Below are 18,918 nucleotides of genomic sequence, written 5' to 3' on the forward strand. Positions count from 1 at the left end.
AATAAAAATGTTAATTTAATATACAGTGTAAATCGATGAATCGTTAAGTAGTTCAAAACTTTAATCTAAGGTGCAAGAAGAGGAGCTCAAAACCCCACAGTCAGACATTTTAAAGACTTGAGAATCAGGAAGAATTTTATTGGCCAAGTAAAATTTCAATAAATTTGACGCGTCATCTGTAAAGACACGGTGCAGTATTTCATCAGTTAGGGAGTCTGTTATTGAGCAGGGTTATGGCTCAGGAGAAGAAACTGTCTCCATGTCTAAGTTTTTGTTTTTCTAGTCTGGTATCTCACCACTGAAAGAAGAGTGCAGGTTGAGAGGGGGATGGTTACAATCTTTTCTATGCTGTTTTTGGCTCTGAGGACATAAAGATTCGTTAGGGAACACATTATTTATGTTTCTTAACAATAGTGACGTCGAGCTGGCTGTCAGGCCACTGTTTACAGTCGAGTAATGCATACAGGTGTTGACAGGTTGACGAGAAAGTCATATCAGTAGAGTCACAAAGCACGGCCCATCTGCAGTAGCATGAAGTTTAAATACAATCAAGAGCAATGAGTCATATGTCCTGAACCCAGGAGACCTATTGTTTACTCACCTTGTAGCTCCTAGCTAATGTATTTTTTTGATGGTGTCTGAGTGATGCCAAACTGGGTGTGTCCATGTGGTTGACTCAACTTCCTTGTGACAAAGTGCCACACGTTGTCTCCTGGTTTGTAATTGTCTTGTAAAGCTGTTATTCACCCTCATCCTGCCAAGTCCGATTTACATTTCAGTTCCCGTCCAGCTCTGTGTATGTGTGTGTTTGTGTTTGTGTGTGTTTGTGAGAGAGAGAGAAAGAGAGAGAGAGAGAGAGAGAGAGAGAGAGAGAGAGGGAGTAGGCGGACTTCAAAAATCTTGCTCATGGAGCCAAGTGAGCCAGGCAGGAATTTGTGTGTATGTGTGTGTAATCAAAACAGCCTGACCCGTGGGGCTTTCAACCAGGACATTCTGGCCTTATGAAACGGCATTCTTCTCGTGTTTGTCGTTCAGACTGGGCGTAACAATCACCAGGTTACTGTAAATTGACTCACTTTGTACATTGTCTGATCTACCCTGGTATGGGGACAAGGAAATAGGGATGCATTTTGTCGCCATACCATAGATTATAGTCCTGATATGTTCCGCCACACCCTTCACTAGGCATACACAGGACTGGTTTCTTTATAGGCATCATAATGCTTGAGTTAGTTGTTTACAAGCCACGTGCTGATCTCTGGAGTATGTGTGCAGTGTATAATCCTTGTTTATAGGTAGGATTTGGGAAAAGAGAACTTTGATTAACATTGGTACAAACATTCTTGAAACCAGAAAGGTACAAGAGAGGGGAAAAAAAAAAAACCCCAAGAACAAAAAACCCCCATAACAGCCGAGATATTCAATTCTATCATGAAAGCAGAAATGAATTTATCAAGCTGTAATAATTTAGCACCATTATATTGCATTTATTAAAGCATAACAAGTATATATCACTATCTTAAATTAGGTCATAGAATCAGAAGTGTCTCATCATCTAACAAAACTATGACTAAGCCTTTTACAGTATCTCAAGAACAAAACTGGTCATGTGCCAACAGGGGCACTATGCGGTTAGAAAACGCCCTGAATGATTCAGTGTGCCAGAGCTGGAGCATTTGTATTAAAGGAGAACTCTAGTGTTTTTCAACCAAAATCTATAACCATTATATGTTTCATATGTGAAATTATCATAGACAATAATTTTAAGATCATGCTGAGAAAAGAATGAAAAATCTGTTTATTCACTTGTAATGGAGCTAAAAAGTCACTTATACAGTCCAAGGGCACTAACAATAAATTCTAACAATAATCAGTTAAAATAACAAGACATCGTTACAACAACTGTTCAGATCAGTTGTAGGATGAGAGTGACATTAGAGAGACTTAGAAATTAGAAAAAAGTTCGTATGGAGGTTTATCCGACTTTAAAACATTGGACCAATACAGGAAAAAGAAATTGCACTGACATTTGCACTTATACTCAGGTTCCGTGCTAATCATTCGCACAAAAAATTCTTCCTTTTTTACATTGTGAAAAAAATTAATTTTGTATAAATGTTTATTAATGAAAGTCTACAATTGCTCTCAGGACAGATGTTTTGTTCACAAACAACTTGGGATTTTTGAACAAACAGTTAAGATGATCGAATCGGCATCCATCACTGCCATGTGGTGAGTCATTCTTTTAGCTCAGCTGCTGATAAAATCTTTAAAAAAATGTTATGTAGATGCCAAATAACTACATTTAAATTAACTGACTTTGTTCATGGATTGTGTAAGCCGTGATAACAACTGCGTGCATCATAAACCTGATCCGTGCAAAGTCAGTGAATCGCTTCTCTTTTATGCAGTGTGTCAGTGTTTGAATCAGCAGATCTTTCAGTCACGCATGAGATTCAGTCCTCTCTGATTCACATAAGTCAGTGAGTTCAGCGAGTCACGGTTTGGGCTTGGAGATTTCCAGCATTTCAGTGTGTGCACGTTTGGGTTGGGTTCAGACTGAGATTCTTCTGTATATACTAATGCACAGTATATCCATCCATCCATTTTCTGTACCGCTTATCCAGGCTCACAGGGAACCTGGAGCCTATCCCAGGAGGAATGGGGCACAAGGCAGGGGACATCCTGGATGGGGTGCAAGTCCATTGCAGGGCGCAATCACACCTACATTCACAAATTACGGACACTTTTGGATATGCCAATCAGCCTACAATGCATGTCTTCGGACTGGCGGAGGAAACCGGAGTATCTGGAGGTAACCCCGAAGCACGGGGAGAACATACAATCTCCGGTGCGAGGCGAACGTTCTAACCACTAAGCCACCGTGCCCCCCAATATACAGTATGTATATGTATGTATATGTATGTATGTATGTATATATATATATATATATATATATATATATGTGTGTGTGTGTGTGTGTGTGTGTGTGTGTGTGTGTGTGTGTGTGTATATATATTTCTACTATATATTATTATATATTACTGTATATACTAATACAATAAGCAATGACTATTAGCTACTTTACACTGCTCAAGCATAGACAGTGGAATGATCAGGCTACACATTCGAGCAAAGCATAACACTGCATAAACTGGTAAATAAATGAAAATTAATCGTTTAATGCAAATGTCTTATATGAGAGGCTGAAAAGACTCCAAAATGTCATCATCGAGTGTCAGGTTAAAAAATACTGGAGTGTTCCTTTAAGGCAGAGAATGTTGGGTTTTCGGTGGGTGGTGGCCCAGTGTGAGCTTTTATCAGGGAGAACAATTTTGTCTGCTAAAATCAAAAAGATGAATCAAAGGTTCCCGAGAAAAGCGTGTGGTGGGTGGGAATTGGCAGGTGACCAAATTGAGGAGAAAAGGTAAAAAAAAAAAAAAAAAATCTAAATCAAAACTCTATAGCTTTGTGATGTAGGCACAATGTTCTGTTTGCTTTGGCTCCATATATAATATGTTAATATTATATTAATATTGATTGAGACAGTCATGATCGGTCTTGTGTTGTGTGTGTGTTTGTGTGTGTGTCTCTGTGCTTGTGTGTATGTCCTGTATGTTCAGTGGGGTTAGCCAAAGCAATGACGTACTCAGCAGCAGACACATAGCAGCAGCAATCCACTACTCCCTGTCGCAGGCTTAAAATAGCCTCCTCTAACCCCCCTCCACCTCTCTTCCTTCCAAAGGCTGCGTCAGTGCATCACTGCCCACATCTTCATCCTTTCTCTTTCTTGCTTTCTCTATTCCTATGTTTTTCTCTCATTCTGTGTGTGTGTGTGTGTGTGTGCATGTATCTACTCTCTCTCTTCTCCCACAGTACTAATTACCTCCTACGATGAGCTGCAGAGTTAAATCGAGTAACTCTAACTGTGTAGGAGTATCTTTAACACTGATTTTACTGTTACTCTCTCTCCCTCTGTGCTCTCTCATTTTCTCAGGTTTTATCTCGGCATTTCTCTCTGCATCATAATTTTTGCGAAATACCAGAAATAGCCTTGCCTGAGGTGTGATCTCAGGCAGGGCTATTTTAGTATGTGAGCTTATTTTAATCATAAGAATAAGACAGTCATTTACAGAGGAATTTAATTCACACACAGACAAATCCACATTACTGAATGTGCTGAGAAAACTACAGACTCGAGACTTTCAAGAGCAAAAGTGACAGAAAAGGTTCTCTAGAGCAACGCTATAAAGAAAAGTCATGTTTGATGGATAATTTATTTGTGATGCCATTAACCAGCAAGGAATCATTTACCATATGTTTGAATTATGGTGAGAAATCATTCTTTAATAAAATTATACAAAATTAGTTAAAGTATCATCCATCAAATGGTTCTTGTTATCATCCAGCTCTCCCGTATCATATGACAGCTACCACAGAGACAGTTAACCATGTCTTTCAAACCGATGCTCCCACTCGGAGAAAAGTGCTATCCACCATCTTCTGCATACATGAGCTTATAGATGCACATGATTGGCATGATTGGTATGCCATCGTGTCCTCACCCAAAGTAAGCAGGGCCAGTTTTGCTCCTTTGGTTCCCAACAACAGATGGTTCTGTTGTGCCACTCGGGAGCAAAGTTATGGTTCTACTATGGTAGTGCACTAGAGTACATTTTCTTGCATCCTTACTGACAAAATTTGTACTTTAAGAATTATTGGGTGTAAAAGGAAAATACAATTATTATTTATTTAATTTTTTTTACAAAAAAACAACAACAGAATTTCAAGAAATGAGTGTACCCTGCAGCAAGACAAGAGCGCGAAATATGAAGTAAAATTAACAGAAAAAAATGGTTCGGAAAGAGATTTTTTCATGGGAAAACATAAAAAAAAGATTTTACAAAAGTGAAAAGAAGATACAAAGGCAGTTATAAAGGAGCACATGGACATTTTTCAAGTTATTTAGACCAGAGGTTCCCAAACTTTTCCAGGGCAAGGCCCCCCAAATGGCGTTAACATTTGACCGAGGCCCCCCTATTGCAAGATATCTTTAAAACACATTAAAAAATACAGACTTCTGAATATATCCGCTTTTTTATTATTAATAATTACATCTTACATCTTTACATTACATTACATTAGGAATTGATTGTGTGTGTGTGTGTGTGTGTGTGTGTGTGTGTGTGTGTGTGTGTGTGTGGTTGTCTGAGAGTGAGAAAGAGAAAATATACTAGTGGGAGGGATGGGCACACCAAATTGTTGAGGCCCCCCAGGCGCCCCCTGGTGGCCCCCCAAAGGGGCCGCGTCCCCCACTTTGAAAACCACTGATTTAGACAATTTATATCATGCCATGAAGGACAAAGTTTTGAACTGATATTGTGTTTTACTCTCACAGTTGGAACATTGCTATACATTGTCTTCTTGGTATAAATAAAAATGTAAAGAAATTAACTGAGTTCTTTTCTAAAGGTGTGTAATGTTGTACATTCAAGAGTATCTAGCCTTAAGTAGCCAAAATATACAGTTGTGCCCAAAAGTTTGCATACCCCTTGCAGAATCTGCAAAATCTTAATACTGTTAAGAAAATTAGATTGATCATAAAAATCCCATGTAGTTGTTTATTTAGTTCCATCCTGAATAAGCTATTTCACATAACAAATGTTTACATATAGTCCACAAGACAAGATAATAGCTGAATGTATAAAAATTACCTCGTTCTAAAGTTTACTTACCCTTGATTCTTAATACTGTGTGTCATTACCTTTATGATCAAAGACTGTTTTTATGTTTTGTTCATGAGTCCCTTGTTTGTCCTGAGCAGTTAAACTGTTCTTCAGAACAGTTGCAGAACAGTTGCCCACTGTTCTTCAGAAAAAATCCTCTAGGTTCTGCACATTCTTTATGATGTTAATATAACATACACAATGTTGATATAACTCACAATATGAGTTATGATATAACTCAATATGATGTTGAGATCCATCTTTTCACACTGAGGACGACTGAGGGACTCATACACGACTATTACAAAAGGTGCAAACGTTCAATGACGCTCAAGAAGGCAACACGATACATTAAGAGCCGGGGGGTGTAAACTTTTGAACAGGATGATCAGTGTAAATTGCTATTATTTTGTTTAAAGATCATTTAGTACCGCCCTAAATAAGATAGTTACATGTGTCCCAGAAGACAAAATGCTAACTATTTACACCGATTATCCTGTTCAAAAGTTTAATATGGGATTTTTATGATTCCATTTATTTTGTTAACAGTATTCAGATTCTGCAAGGGGTATGGAAACTTTTGGGCACAGCTGTACAAAAAGAACTGAGTTTACATTTATCTACGTATTTGAAATCAGTCCTGTATTATAATTATCTCGCCTCTCTTGAGGTAAGCAGCTCTTAAAATATGACTCAAGTTCTATTTTTTTTTTCTTTTCCATCTTACAGCAGATTTTTTCCAGCATTATTTTGCTGACAGGATTAGCCTATATTTCCCCATTGCAGCCGTGACCCTATGTTGCCCTCCAGAAAATATTAATGAACATTGCTAACACTGCATACGTCTACTTTGATGTCAGAGGCACGTAAAATCTTGGAACTCGACCAGCGCGAGCTCAGTCTTTCTGGCTCAAACTGAATCTCGGCAGATTTTGACGTCAGAATAACCAGAACGAGTCGGATTCTGCGCCTAGATCCCCACGTGCTCGCATTCCTGCTTCTTGTCCCTCCCCCGCTTCCTGTGCCGCTAAGCTCTCCGCGTGCCTCACCAGTGGGGAATGTTCAGGAGCTCGAACTGCCACACTTCAAATCACCAGCTGTCAGTCAGACCTAAATGGAATATTAAACATATGGAACATAATTGCACAACAAGAAAATACTGACATCCTACCTTGTTTTGGACTTGTTTTTAGTCTGGAATAGCCTGCTAGGCTACAGTGGCACAGGAAACGTCTAAACCTTCCACTGACAAACTTCAATAATCACGTCAGCCAAAAATAAATATTTTGGATACATTTCTGACAAGATAATCACATAAACTAAGCAGATTCCTTTTTTATTGTTTTGTTTTTTTTGTTCACTTGCATCCATCATCCACCAAAAGAGATTTCTTGCCTCACAAGTCAAAACCTGGACTTATTTAATGTTAAAAAGGTAGGTGCTTTTTATGGACTGTGTAATGAATAACCCAATTTCAGACACACCAACCATTCCGAGTACCCAATACTATGTAAAACAGTGTTTCATGGGTCATGAAGTTTGCATGTTCTCAATATGAGTGGAGGGCACTGTACATACCAATATTTGTTCACTTGTATATTCATTCAATTGGATTCGTAACATTGGATTTCTTCAGTTTGTTATTAACTTCCATTAGAATAATATTACATTTGTAACCCTAGTGTAATTCATAAGATTTAGCCTAATGTTATGTTAGCTATGATTTTTAGCAGTTTGCTACATGATAAACAAACGTTGCTTAGGTGTGTGATCTTTATATCTGATATGCCATTATCATTTAGCATTTAATCTTTATTAAATGAACTCCCCATTGACATGGTCTACTTAATTTATTAGAATTTTCCTCCTTAAGGAGTCTAAAGACTTTAACCAGCTGATGTTTATTTTATAAGTCTTATTTAAGGCACGAAAGTCTCAAACAGGCTCAAACTCTCAAGCAATTTGCTGTAAGCTGCCAAGTTAAGAGTCAGTGGGAAGAGTCAAGAAAGAGCTATCACAAGACCTTAAACAGACAATACTGACCTTTTAATGTGCCAGAGAATGGAATAAAAATTTGTCATAGTGTTTATGGAGACCATCCCATGAGACATGGGAGAAATATAAAATTAAGACACAAGTGGAGTGAAAATGAAAAGCCTTACCTCTGACTGAGACTCATTCCAAAAGTACAATATACTGTATACTTTCACCATAGCAATGATTATATATTTTCTTTGCTCAATATCTTTCAGGGTTTGTTGTTCTAGAAAATTAATCAACATCATATTTGAACAACCAACAGCACTGTGGTATAAACATTATTATCTACTAGATAATTGGACTTGAAAACTTTACGGAGACCAAAGTCTTGTTTAAAGTGTAGTCCTGATGATAATGACATTAAAAAATTAACAATTTTTTGTTATAAATCCAGGAATAAATCTGAGAGCCTTACTATAAAGAGGTCTGGGGAACTTTGTCTTGCTGAAGAGGTTATGAAAAAAAGAACAGCAAATCAGATACAACAGACCTTGTGTATAATTTTAATATGAGTTCACTAGTAGAGTGTCTCACGCACACCCGGACTTCGTGAATCGCCGAAGCTAACCCCCCATCGCCTGTACTCTTAAAACTCGAAATTTCATCAAGTGAGAGTGAGAAGAATCACACAGTCTGGAGTGTCTGACACACCATCAGGCTATCCAAAAAATGACCATAACACAGGCCAAGACAAACAGCACAAGAGATAAACACACACACACACACACACACACACACACATTCTCACACACTGAACTTCAAGAGGACTGTACAGGACCAGCTGGCAGGAAGTCAAGGATATTAACATGGACAGTTGCAGAGTTGGGGTCAAATGCGTGCTTGGACTCCCTGTTCTCAGCCACACAAGAGGGGAGAACATTTAGGATGTATAATTAGATTAAGAGAGAACATTTAAACAAATCTGGAAGGAACATCTAGTAGGACGTTCTTCTTTGAGAGCTCGCTATATAAAATGAACAAACAAACAAAAAAAACCCGCCCGTATATTAGTCCTAATCTCTGTTATGTTTCCAGGAAACTATGTACTGACTACGTGTGGAAAGAAAGAAAGACCAGTTATTCTTCCACCTGACAAAACACACACTGCCTGTACTGTGCACCAGTCTGAGCTGTATTTCACCTCCAGGACGTGTCTGACACCTGAGTTCCACTAATGACGCACAGGGTCAAAGCTGATAGTGTGTCCAGACACAGTGCACACACATGTTCCGGTCCTTTCTGAAATGGAAATTATGCATTGAGCTTTGTGTCTGTATGTGTGGGGTATGCAAAGATGTTCCCAATGTGATTCCTTCCAATGGATTTGAACAATTTTCTGACTCAGAGTAAAACATTTGCCCATGTGACAAACTGTAATTGACACTTTATGGAGTTGTGTAACTTGATATAAAAACTATGCAAATACAAGGAGCAAGAAGAATATCTACCACATCTGGTCCTACAAAAAGCGATGACTGGTCCAGACATACTTTCTTCTCTCTCGTAAACACACTCTTGGAAATAAAGAGTTCCATCTGGCACCTTTGAGAAATTGTTCCAAAAAGAGCGCCTGTAGAAAGCTGAAATGATTAACCATTCAAAAACCCTTAGACACACTCATTCTATATATTTTTTTTCACACACATTTTAGAATAATAATAAAGCCATCAAAACTCTGGAGTAACACAAATGGAACTATGGGAATTATGTTTTGATAAAAAATCCAAAATAAATCAAAATAATTTAGTATTTTAGCATCTTCAAAGTAGACGCCCTTTTGCCTAGAATTTCCAGAAATGTATTCTTGGCATTTTCTCAACCGATTTCTTGAGGAATCGCCCTGAGATGCTTTTTAAACAGTATTAAAGGAGTTCACACCGACACTGGACACTTATCGGATGATTTTCTGAATGTTTCGCTCCAAGTCATCCATTAAAACTGCTTTTTTTGGAAATAAAACTAATATACTAATACAGAGAGGGAAAAAAGTATTTGATCCCCTGCTGATTTTGTACGTTTGCCCACTGACAAAGGAATGATCAGTCTATAATTTTAATGGTAGATTTATTTGAACAGTGAGAGACAGAATAACAACAAGAAAATCCAGAAAAACACATGTCAAAAATGTTATAAATTGATTTGCATTTTAATGAGGGAAATAAGTATTTGACCCCCTCTCAATCAGAAAGATTTCTGGCTCCCAGGTGTCTTTTAAACAGGTAACGAGCTGAGATTAGGAGCACACTCTTAAAGGGAGTGCTCCTAATCTCAACTTGTTACCTATATAAAAGACACCTGTCCACAGAAGCAATCAATCAATCAGATTCCAAACTCTCCACCATGGCCAAGACCAAAGAGCTCTCCAAGGATGTCAGGGACAAGATTGTAGACCTACACAAGTCTGGAATGGACTACAAGACCATTGCCAAGCAGCTTGGTGAGAAGGTGACAACAGTTGGTGCGATTATTCGCAAATGGAAGAAACACAAAAGAACTGTCAATCTCCCTCGGCCTGGGGCTCCATGCAAGATCTCACGGTGGGACAAAATCCCTCCTGAGATGTGTGCAAACCTGGTGGCCAACTACAAGAAACATCTGACCTCTGTGATTGCCAACAAGGGTTTTGCCACCAAGTACTAAGTAATGTTTTGCAGAGGGGTCAAATATATATTTCCCTCATTAAAATGCAAATCAATTTATAACATTTTTGACATGCGTTTTTCTGGATTTATTTATTTATTTATTTATTCTGTCTCTCACTGTTCAAATAAATCTACCATTAAAATTATAGACTGATCATTTCTTTGTCAGTGGGCAAACGTACAAAATCAGCAGGGGATCAAATACTTTTTTCCCTCACTGTAGATATATATATATTTGGATTTGGTAAGAAATTAATATATTGGCACAATTATATTTTTGTCTACCAAACTGATTGTAAACATTTAATCATTTGATCATTCAATCACCTTCAGATCAAAAGGCTTTTAAGATCATGAGAAACATTTCAGTCAAGTGTCTCAAAACTTTTGACCGGTAGTGTATATTTCTTATTATTAGTTACACTGCAGTTACTGCATATTAAGCAAACATAATGGAGTGTGTTCAGGAAAATAATCAACAGCATATCAAGGGTATATTGTGGTTTGACACCAAGTGGAGTTACTTTTCTCACCCTCAACACATCCTGAAGTGTTTTATTCCTCTTATACCACAGCAGTTTGACAATAATATATATTTTTTATTAATTAAAGAATGACATGTCAGTTTTAGTAGGTTATAGTTACATTTAATGTTGTGGAATGTTCATCCAGCCATTTTCTGTACTGCTTATCCTACATAGGTTCATGGGAAGCCTGGAGCCTATCCCGGTTGACTCTAACAGGTTGTTGTCCAGGGCACAAGGCAGACGACATCCTGGTTGCGGTGCCAACCCTTTGTATGTCATTGCACACACCCTATGGACAATTTAATAATAATGAGTCTTTATTGGTCACATAGACATTACAGCACAGTGAAATTATTTTCTTTGCATACCCCAGCATGTTAGGAAGTTGGGGTCAGAGCGCAGGGTCAGCCATGATACAGCGCCCCTAGAGCAGAGAGAGTTAAGGGCCTTGCTCACGGGCCCAACAGTAGCAGCTTGGCAGTGTAACATCTGCCTTGAACCCCCGACCTTCCGATCAGTAACCCAGAGCCTTAAAACAGAAACCAGAATACACAGTAAAATCCACAGTGTTGACTAAATACCTACAGTGCTTATTCATGTCCAATTGGACACAAGTGAACACTGTAAAAGTTAATTCAACACTCTAGGTGTTAATTCAACAGTGGGGAATTTGCTGTGTACCCACGGGAAACTCCCAAAGCACGGGGAGAACATGCAAACTCTGCACACACAGGGCGGAGGCAGGAATCAAACACCCAACCCTGGAGGGGTGAGGCAAACGTGCTAACCATTAAGACATCATCAAGACATCATTAAGACCTGCGTTGAGTAATGTCTGTCAACCATTTTAGTTCTTGTTATCTTTTTTCTTACAGCAGTTATAAACAATCATTCCCTCACCAAGACTTTCCTGTGCTGGAAAACTGGAGACTCCTTCCATAAATATTACGTAAACATCTCCTTTCAGAGAGCTTCACCATATACTATGATATACTATAATAATGAGATGTTTTTCTTTATTAAATAACAACATGTTTTTAATCTGTTTATTAATAGCTGTTGATTATGGGGAGCATCTGCAATTCAAGTCCCAGTGTAAACTGTTACTTTAGAAAAAAAAATATTGTTAGAACAAGCTTAATTAATATTAATATAAACCTGTGATTTATAGCTGCAGTACAGTCAGGGCTGCTGTAATAGAAAATAAATCAGCACCTTCTGACAAATCAGACTTGAGAATTTAAAAGCACTGTGGTATAACCTGTAATTTTAATAACTGAATTATAAGACGAGATTAAAAAGGTTTAAAACCAACTCAAATCAATCGAGGGAACGGTTATTCAAATTGATTGCAGTGGCGGGGAAAGGCAGGGGAGTTTTTTGTTTGGAACATCCACAGAGGTGTATTTGCTTTCCATGTGTGTTTCGATTTATGTTCCAGGTATTTAAAGTAACTATTTAAAAAAGGATTAGTGTAGGGTTTTCAGTGTGTATTTATGGCTTTCCCAGTAATACAGTAAATGTGTGATAAAGCTTATATTGTGAAACCTTTGAGATTCCTGTAATGTCTGTTTGCTTTGCATCGGCCCACCTGGTTTTTCTTTTTCCAAACAGTGAGAAAGCAACTTTCACGACCTTTTTCTCACCTATGAAAACAGCAAACCTTTCTCAGTTCCTGCTTGAATTTTGCATGAAATAACAGTAAAAGTGCAGCAGATTTCAGAGCACCATAGAAACCGATTAGCATCCTGCTGAAAAAGGAAAGCAAATAAACAAACAGAGAGAGAGAGAGAGAGAGAGCGCACAACAAAACGTTCTTGGATGTCTGCAGTACTGTTTTTTTTTTTTGTTTCTGACCCAACCATCTGTTCATTGTACAGTGTGTGCGTGTATATGTGTGTGTCTGTGGGTGATGTGTGAAAGAGACATAGGAAGAATTACAAGCCTGTCTGTGTTCTCAGACATAACATCCCATATTAGACAAGAACTAGAGTCAGGGACGCATGGGTGGCACGGGGTGGCATTAACTGGCATCCAAAATCACTTATCTGAGAAGAATGTTACTCCAAGGCAATTTAGACATAATGAATAATTTCAAGTAATTATGAGGCCAATCATTTTTGCACCAACAAACAAATCAGCTATTATGCAACCTTGTCCTTTACATGTCCATAATTACATCCTGTCCCTCCTCTTTGCCACCTAATGTCTAAAATCCTGTACACGTCACTGGCTACACAGGAACCTGTTTGAAAAATGTGTGTTGTGCTCTGTCTTTATGCTTGGCACAGGAAGTTCACAGGAAACAGCCTAATCTAACAGATAGGACAATTTCCTGGACTCATCATATGGCTGACTGATTAACAGAACACACACTGATTAGCATCTGTCATCAAGAAAATGGTGACACTATGTGGACTCTATTGAATGTCTACTGGCTAAAAAAAAAAGCGGTGTAGCAAAATACTAAATCTCAAAGTGGAAAAAAAATTCATCCAACTCCCAGAGGCACCACAAATTTCCAACGATCTACAAGTCCAAATGTAATGCTCAAGATTCTCATAGCTCCATAGTTCCACTTTTAGGATCAATTCATAATGGGAAGAGTTCGACAATGAATCTTAATTTTTTTAGGGGGTACCTAGGTAAGTATAGTGTGCATGCAGAACATTTCAGGGTTAAGACTTCTTGGTTTTTTATGTGGGCATGAAAGTTCAATTGAATCAAAATTCCCTCACTTTCGGGTTGAATATCTCTAGTGGGCGACCAGATATAAACCTGAAATTTTGACAGGGATAAGTCCTCTATAGTGGCATTCTGCTGTAAAAAAAATAAAAATAAAAAAATAAAAAAATAAATAAAAAAATATTGTGAGTTTAAGATTGGAGATAAACTCTGCAGGACAGTGGACCTCACAGGCCAGATTTGAAGAACCAGCTTGATCTATCATATTGGTACAGGTGTACAATTGGTATGCATGAATAGATTTTAGCCAAATATGGAAGTACAGTATTCACTTGGGTGTTTCACAAATGAACAGTCTCATAAACAGAGCTGTGGTGTTGTTTCTCCTGTGATAAAAGCAGTAAGTGATTACAGTTCAGAAGTTACTTACTGCTTTTATCACAGGAGAAACAATACCATCCTAAACTCAAAATTTTTATGTGCTTTAGAGACCAGTTTTTGTTCCAAGGAGCTCGGACCATCCCGGGCCGAGATATCGAGGGTTCCATAAATAGCTGTATAACCAAAATTTGTCTGTTGTTGTTAAACCAAGTTTCTTTTCTTTTTTTAAATGGTGGTTTTACAATGACAATACATAGAGGTAATCGCACACACACACACACACACACACACACACACACACACACACACACACACACACACACACACACACACAATTTGTAAAATTCAAAGTGGTCGAGCAACCTGCATTGGACCAATTGAATTGGAATGACCTTCAGAGCAAGTCTGATTAACAAGACAGGCTGGGAAGACAATAGCTGATTTATTTATTTAACATTAACTTGATTCATTTCACTTAATACACGCTTCAGGAATTCATCTTTCTCTTCTTACTTCGTGAAGTTAATTCATGGTAAATTAATAGCGTGAATAATCGTGGTTTTGGAGATACCACCCACATTTCCGAATTGGCTAATAAATTAGTTAGCTAGCAAGGGGGCGAGTTTAAGGGAAATGAGTGGATATTATAAAAACGAATACAACACTGACCCCATCTGGTCATAACAGGTATTACAGCGGGGATCATAGGTCGTATATGTACGCAAGGACATAGGAAAAAGGAAAAAATGAACTCTATTACAGGCTTTATTATAGCTCTGACAGAATGTTTATTAGTATGTATGATTCAAATACATGTTAAAATCGTTTAGATCTTTTGTAGCTCGTATGAACAGCTCTAAAAAAAAAAATCAGATGTATAAAGATACAAACCTACAACAACAACAACAACAACAACAACAACAACAACAATAATAGGGCGCACAGAGGCTTAGTGGTTAGTACATTCGCCTCACACCTCCAGGGTTGGGTTTTTGATTCCCACTGCCGCCCTGTGTGTGTGCAGAATTTGCATGTTCTCCTCATGCTGCAGGGGTTTCCTCCGGGTACTCCACTTTCCTCCCCCAATCCAAAGACATGCATGGTAGACTGATTGGCATGTCCAAATTGTCCATGGTGTATGAATGAGTGCGTGAATGTGTATGTGATTGTGCCCTGTGATGGATTGGCACCCTGTCCAGGGTGTACCCCGCCTTGTACCCGATGCTCCCTGGGAAAGGCTCCAGGTTCCCCGCAACCCTGAAAATTATAAGCATATAGAAGATGGATGGATGGATGGATGGGTGGCTAATAATAATAGTTATTATCACTATTGTTATTATTATTATTATTATTATTATTATTATTATTATTATTATTATTGTTGTTGTTGTTGTTGTTGTTGTTGCTATGTAATCTTAGTAGTCTTTTTATTAGTATAGGTTAGGGGAAAAATTTCTGAGAAGTACAAAAAAAAAGTTTTGTAACGTTAAAACAGTATAACTTTATACTTGGATTCCTCTAAAACACACCCAACTAATGCTTTTTAAAAATTTCACCAGAAGATGGCGCAAAGCAACCTTTACCTAAATTTGTGGCGCCTTCTCTTACGTAATGTGCATAGCCTGCATTTTTTTCATGACTGGAAAAAAAAAAAAAAAAATCCGGAACGGAAACAAACAATGAACAGGTTGCCATCTATTATTTAATTGATCCTGATGAAATATATTGCCCAGACTCTTTTCACACTTCGTGTGCACGCTTCCATTTGATCTTCCTGATGAAGAAGTAAGTGCACTGCTCATTTCTGTCCGGGTTTTTTTTTTTTTTTAATTATTATTATTTATTTATTTATTTTTGCACGCGCACGCGCCTCGTGCGTAAAAGGTGACGCACTCCGCAAAGCGCCGCAGATCTCCGGTAAAGTTTTCTCTCTGCACGATGCATACAAATCACAGCTCTATACTACTACTACTACTACTACTACTACTACTACTACTACTATTATTATTATTATTATTATTATTATTATTATTATTATTCCACGAGCATCACATTCTTAGGCTAGAACTATAAAAACTTCTCAAAATAACCAAACTATGAGTCATCCTCAGGCTGCATTCCTCAAACTGCCTGTGGCTAAATATATCCAGGAGCACAGGAACGAATTCACTACAGCAACAAATCCCATTATAAATGTTCATTTGGGTGATTTACGTAAACATTATTCTGTGTAGTGGATGTGAAAATCATGCTGTTTACATTCTTGGGGATATTAGATTAATAGCAGTAGACCACCTTCAAAACGCTGCAATTCATGAATCTAGCCTATATTTAGATTACATGAAAGCAATTCTCATTCAGTCCAATTCGCCTTTTTGAATCAGCATGAACAAAGAGGCGACGGTGTGTGTCATCATTTGACGAGTGCGGCTCTGCTTTCACTCTCTGACGCACATCGCGCATCGAGGCTGTGTCCCAAACCACACACTAGAGTTCTACATAGCAGACCTTGTCCAAATAGCAGCCTACCTGGTTGTTCCGGAGCCATCAACACCTCGGAACTGCATCATGTATATCATGCAACATGCATGGTATAAACACACACACACACACACACACACACACACACACACACACACACACACACACACACACACACACTTGCAATCGAAAAAATTCACCTTAAAAGGTATTATGGTGATGTGTATAGAATTTTAGAATATATAATATTAGAATATATTATAGAATATATAACAATAAATCTCAGTAAACATCCATCCATCCATCTTCTATACCGCTTATCCTTCAGGGTCGCGGGGAACCTGGAGCTTATCCCAGGAAGTTTTGGGCACAAGGTGTACAGGGTGCCAATCATGAGAAGTCTGTTACTCCAAGGCAATTTAGACATAATGGACAACAACCCTGGACGGGGTGCCAATCCATCGCAGGGCACAATCACACATACATTCACAGCCATTCATACACTACAGACAATTTGGACACGCCAATCAGCCTACCATGCATGTCTTTGGACTGGGGGAGGGAAACCGGAGTACCCGGAGGAACCCGGGGAGAACATGCAAACTCCACACACGTGGGGCAGCGGCGGTTATCGAACCCCCAACCCTGGAGGGGAACATGCTAACTATTAATCCACTGCGTGCCCGTTTCAGTAAACAAATAAAGAATATTTATTGATGCATACAAACAATTTTGATCATATAAATTGTCTGTTCTCTTGACAAATGTCCATGTGCACTATTATTCAACCCCAACCTCAGTACTTGGTGGAGCATCCTTTTGTCTCTAAACCGCTAATTAGTCCATTAGATCACAGAAATTAATGCAAAATCAAGCAAACTCCACAATATTCAGAGGAGCTTGCAATTTTTCTAAATTACTGCAGATTTTCTGCAGATCTGGGCCAGATTTGGGCCAAGACGTGCCATGTGCCAAGCATTTTTGGCCGCAACAGTCACGAAAAAACTTTGCAAAATCCTGGACGGACTGTCTAATAAGTGATTCGGTAAGTGCTGACAAGCTTCTGACAGCTGTCTCGTGGAATCTTCACCCATTCTTCTTGTGCAAAAGCTCCCAGCTCATTGAGGTTTGATGGCTTCTGTGCTGCAACTGCTTTCTTTAAATCCCACCAAAGATTTTGTATGGGATTTAAATCTGGAGACTGAGAAGGCCACTCCAGGACACTTCAGGACTGATTCCTTAACCAAGCTTTGGTTGACGTGGAAGTGTGCTTGGGTTCATTGTCTTGCCTGAGATTCACCACAGTTCACTACAGAAGGCATAACATTCCTCCTTAAAATGGCTTGATATTTCTGTGAATCCATGATGCCGGTCATACGGTCAAGATTGCCAGTTCCTGCAGCAGAAAAACATCCCCACATCATCACTCACCCACCTCCATGCTTGACCATGGGGATAGTATTCTTCTAGTCATAAGCCTCATCTTTCCTGTGGCAGACAAACTGCTGATCCTTACAGCCAAACAGTTTCAGTTTTGTTTCGCCACTCCATATGACTGTGTCCCAGAACTCTGCAAGCCTATCCGAATTCCTTCTGGCATATTCCAGTCGACCATTCTTGTTTTTCTTGGTCAAGAGTGGCGTGTGTCATGGAGTCTGGCCATGAAGTCCTTGGTTGTTAAGTGATCTTCTTGTGGTTGCATTGAAAAATTAGTTCCAGCCTTCATCACGTCATCCTGTACGTATTTTGCAGTAACACAGGGATTTTTCTTCATTGTCTTGAAGAGATGGCTAAGGGCACTTGATGAAATTTCACGGCCAGGCAGGTTTGCTGCCATGCCATAAGTTTTGAACTTCCGTACAGTGCTCCCACTGGTGTCTCTAGGAATCTTATACCCGTTGCCCTTTTAGTGCAATGAAATGATCTCCTCTCTCAGCTTTTGTGACAGCTCCTTAGTCTTAACTCCGTAGTCTCCACCATGCCTGCAACACACCTTTAACACATCCCCCGGTGTTTTATATATATATATATATATATATATATATATATATATATATATATATATATATATATATATATATATACACACATCACAGCTGAAGCAAATTAAGGGTCGTTATTCAGTTATAATTTAATCATGTTTCAACCCAAATTTAGGTCATACAGTCTAGCAGTAGGTTTTAAAGCAATATTATATAAGGGTTGAACAGAAAAAAAAAAGAATTTCCTGCTACTTCCAAATAGTAGCCTACGTCATTCGTTTTCTTTATTCATTTTCTGTATCATTCAACTGATAAAAGTTTTCATTTAAAATATAATCTGGCTCTGCAGAAAAGTACTTTCCTTTAAGTCATCTTTTAAAAACAGCAGCAAAAAGAATGATATTTAACGTGGATTAAATCAAAGATTATTTAACAAAGGTTATTTAATCCAGAT

At 38.4% G+C, this 18,918-nt stretch overlaps 1 protein-coding gene across 2 annotated transcripts in view; it reads right to left on the reverse strand.

Moving 5' to 3' along the window:
* The window catches only part of stk11 (serine/threonine kinase 11), a 175,184-nt gene that overhangs the window by 108,963 nt on the left and 47,303 nt on the right, over nt 1-18,918 (reverse strand). The window lies entirely within an intron of this gene.

The sequence above is a fragment of the Ictalurus punctatus genome, chromosome 20, assembly GCF_001660625.3.
Source record: "Ictalurus punctatus breed USDA103 chromosome 20, Coco_2.0, whole genome shotgun sequence".
Lineage (NCBI taxonomy): Eukaryota > Metazoa > Chordata > Actinopteri > Siluriformes > Ictaluridae > Ictalurus > Ictalurus punctatus.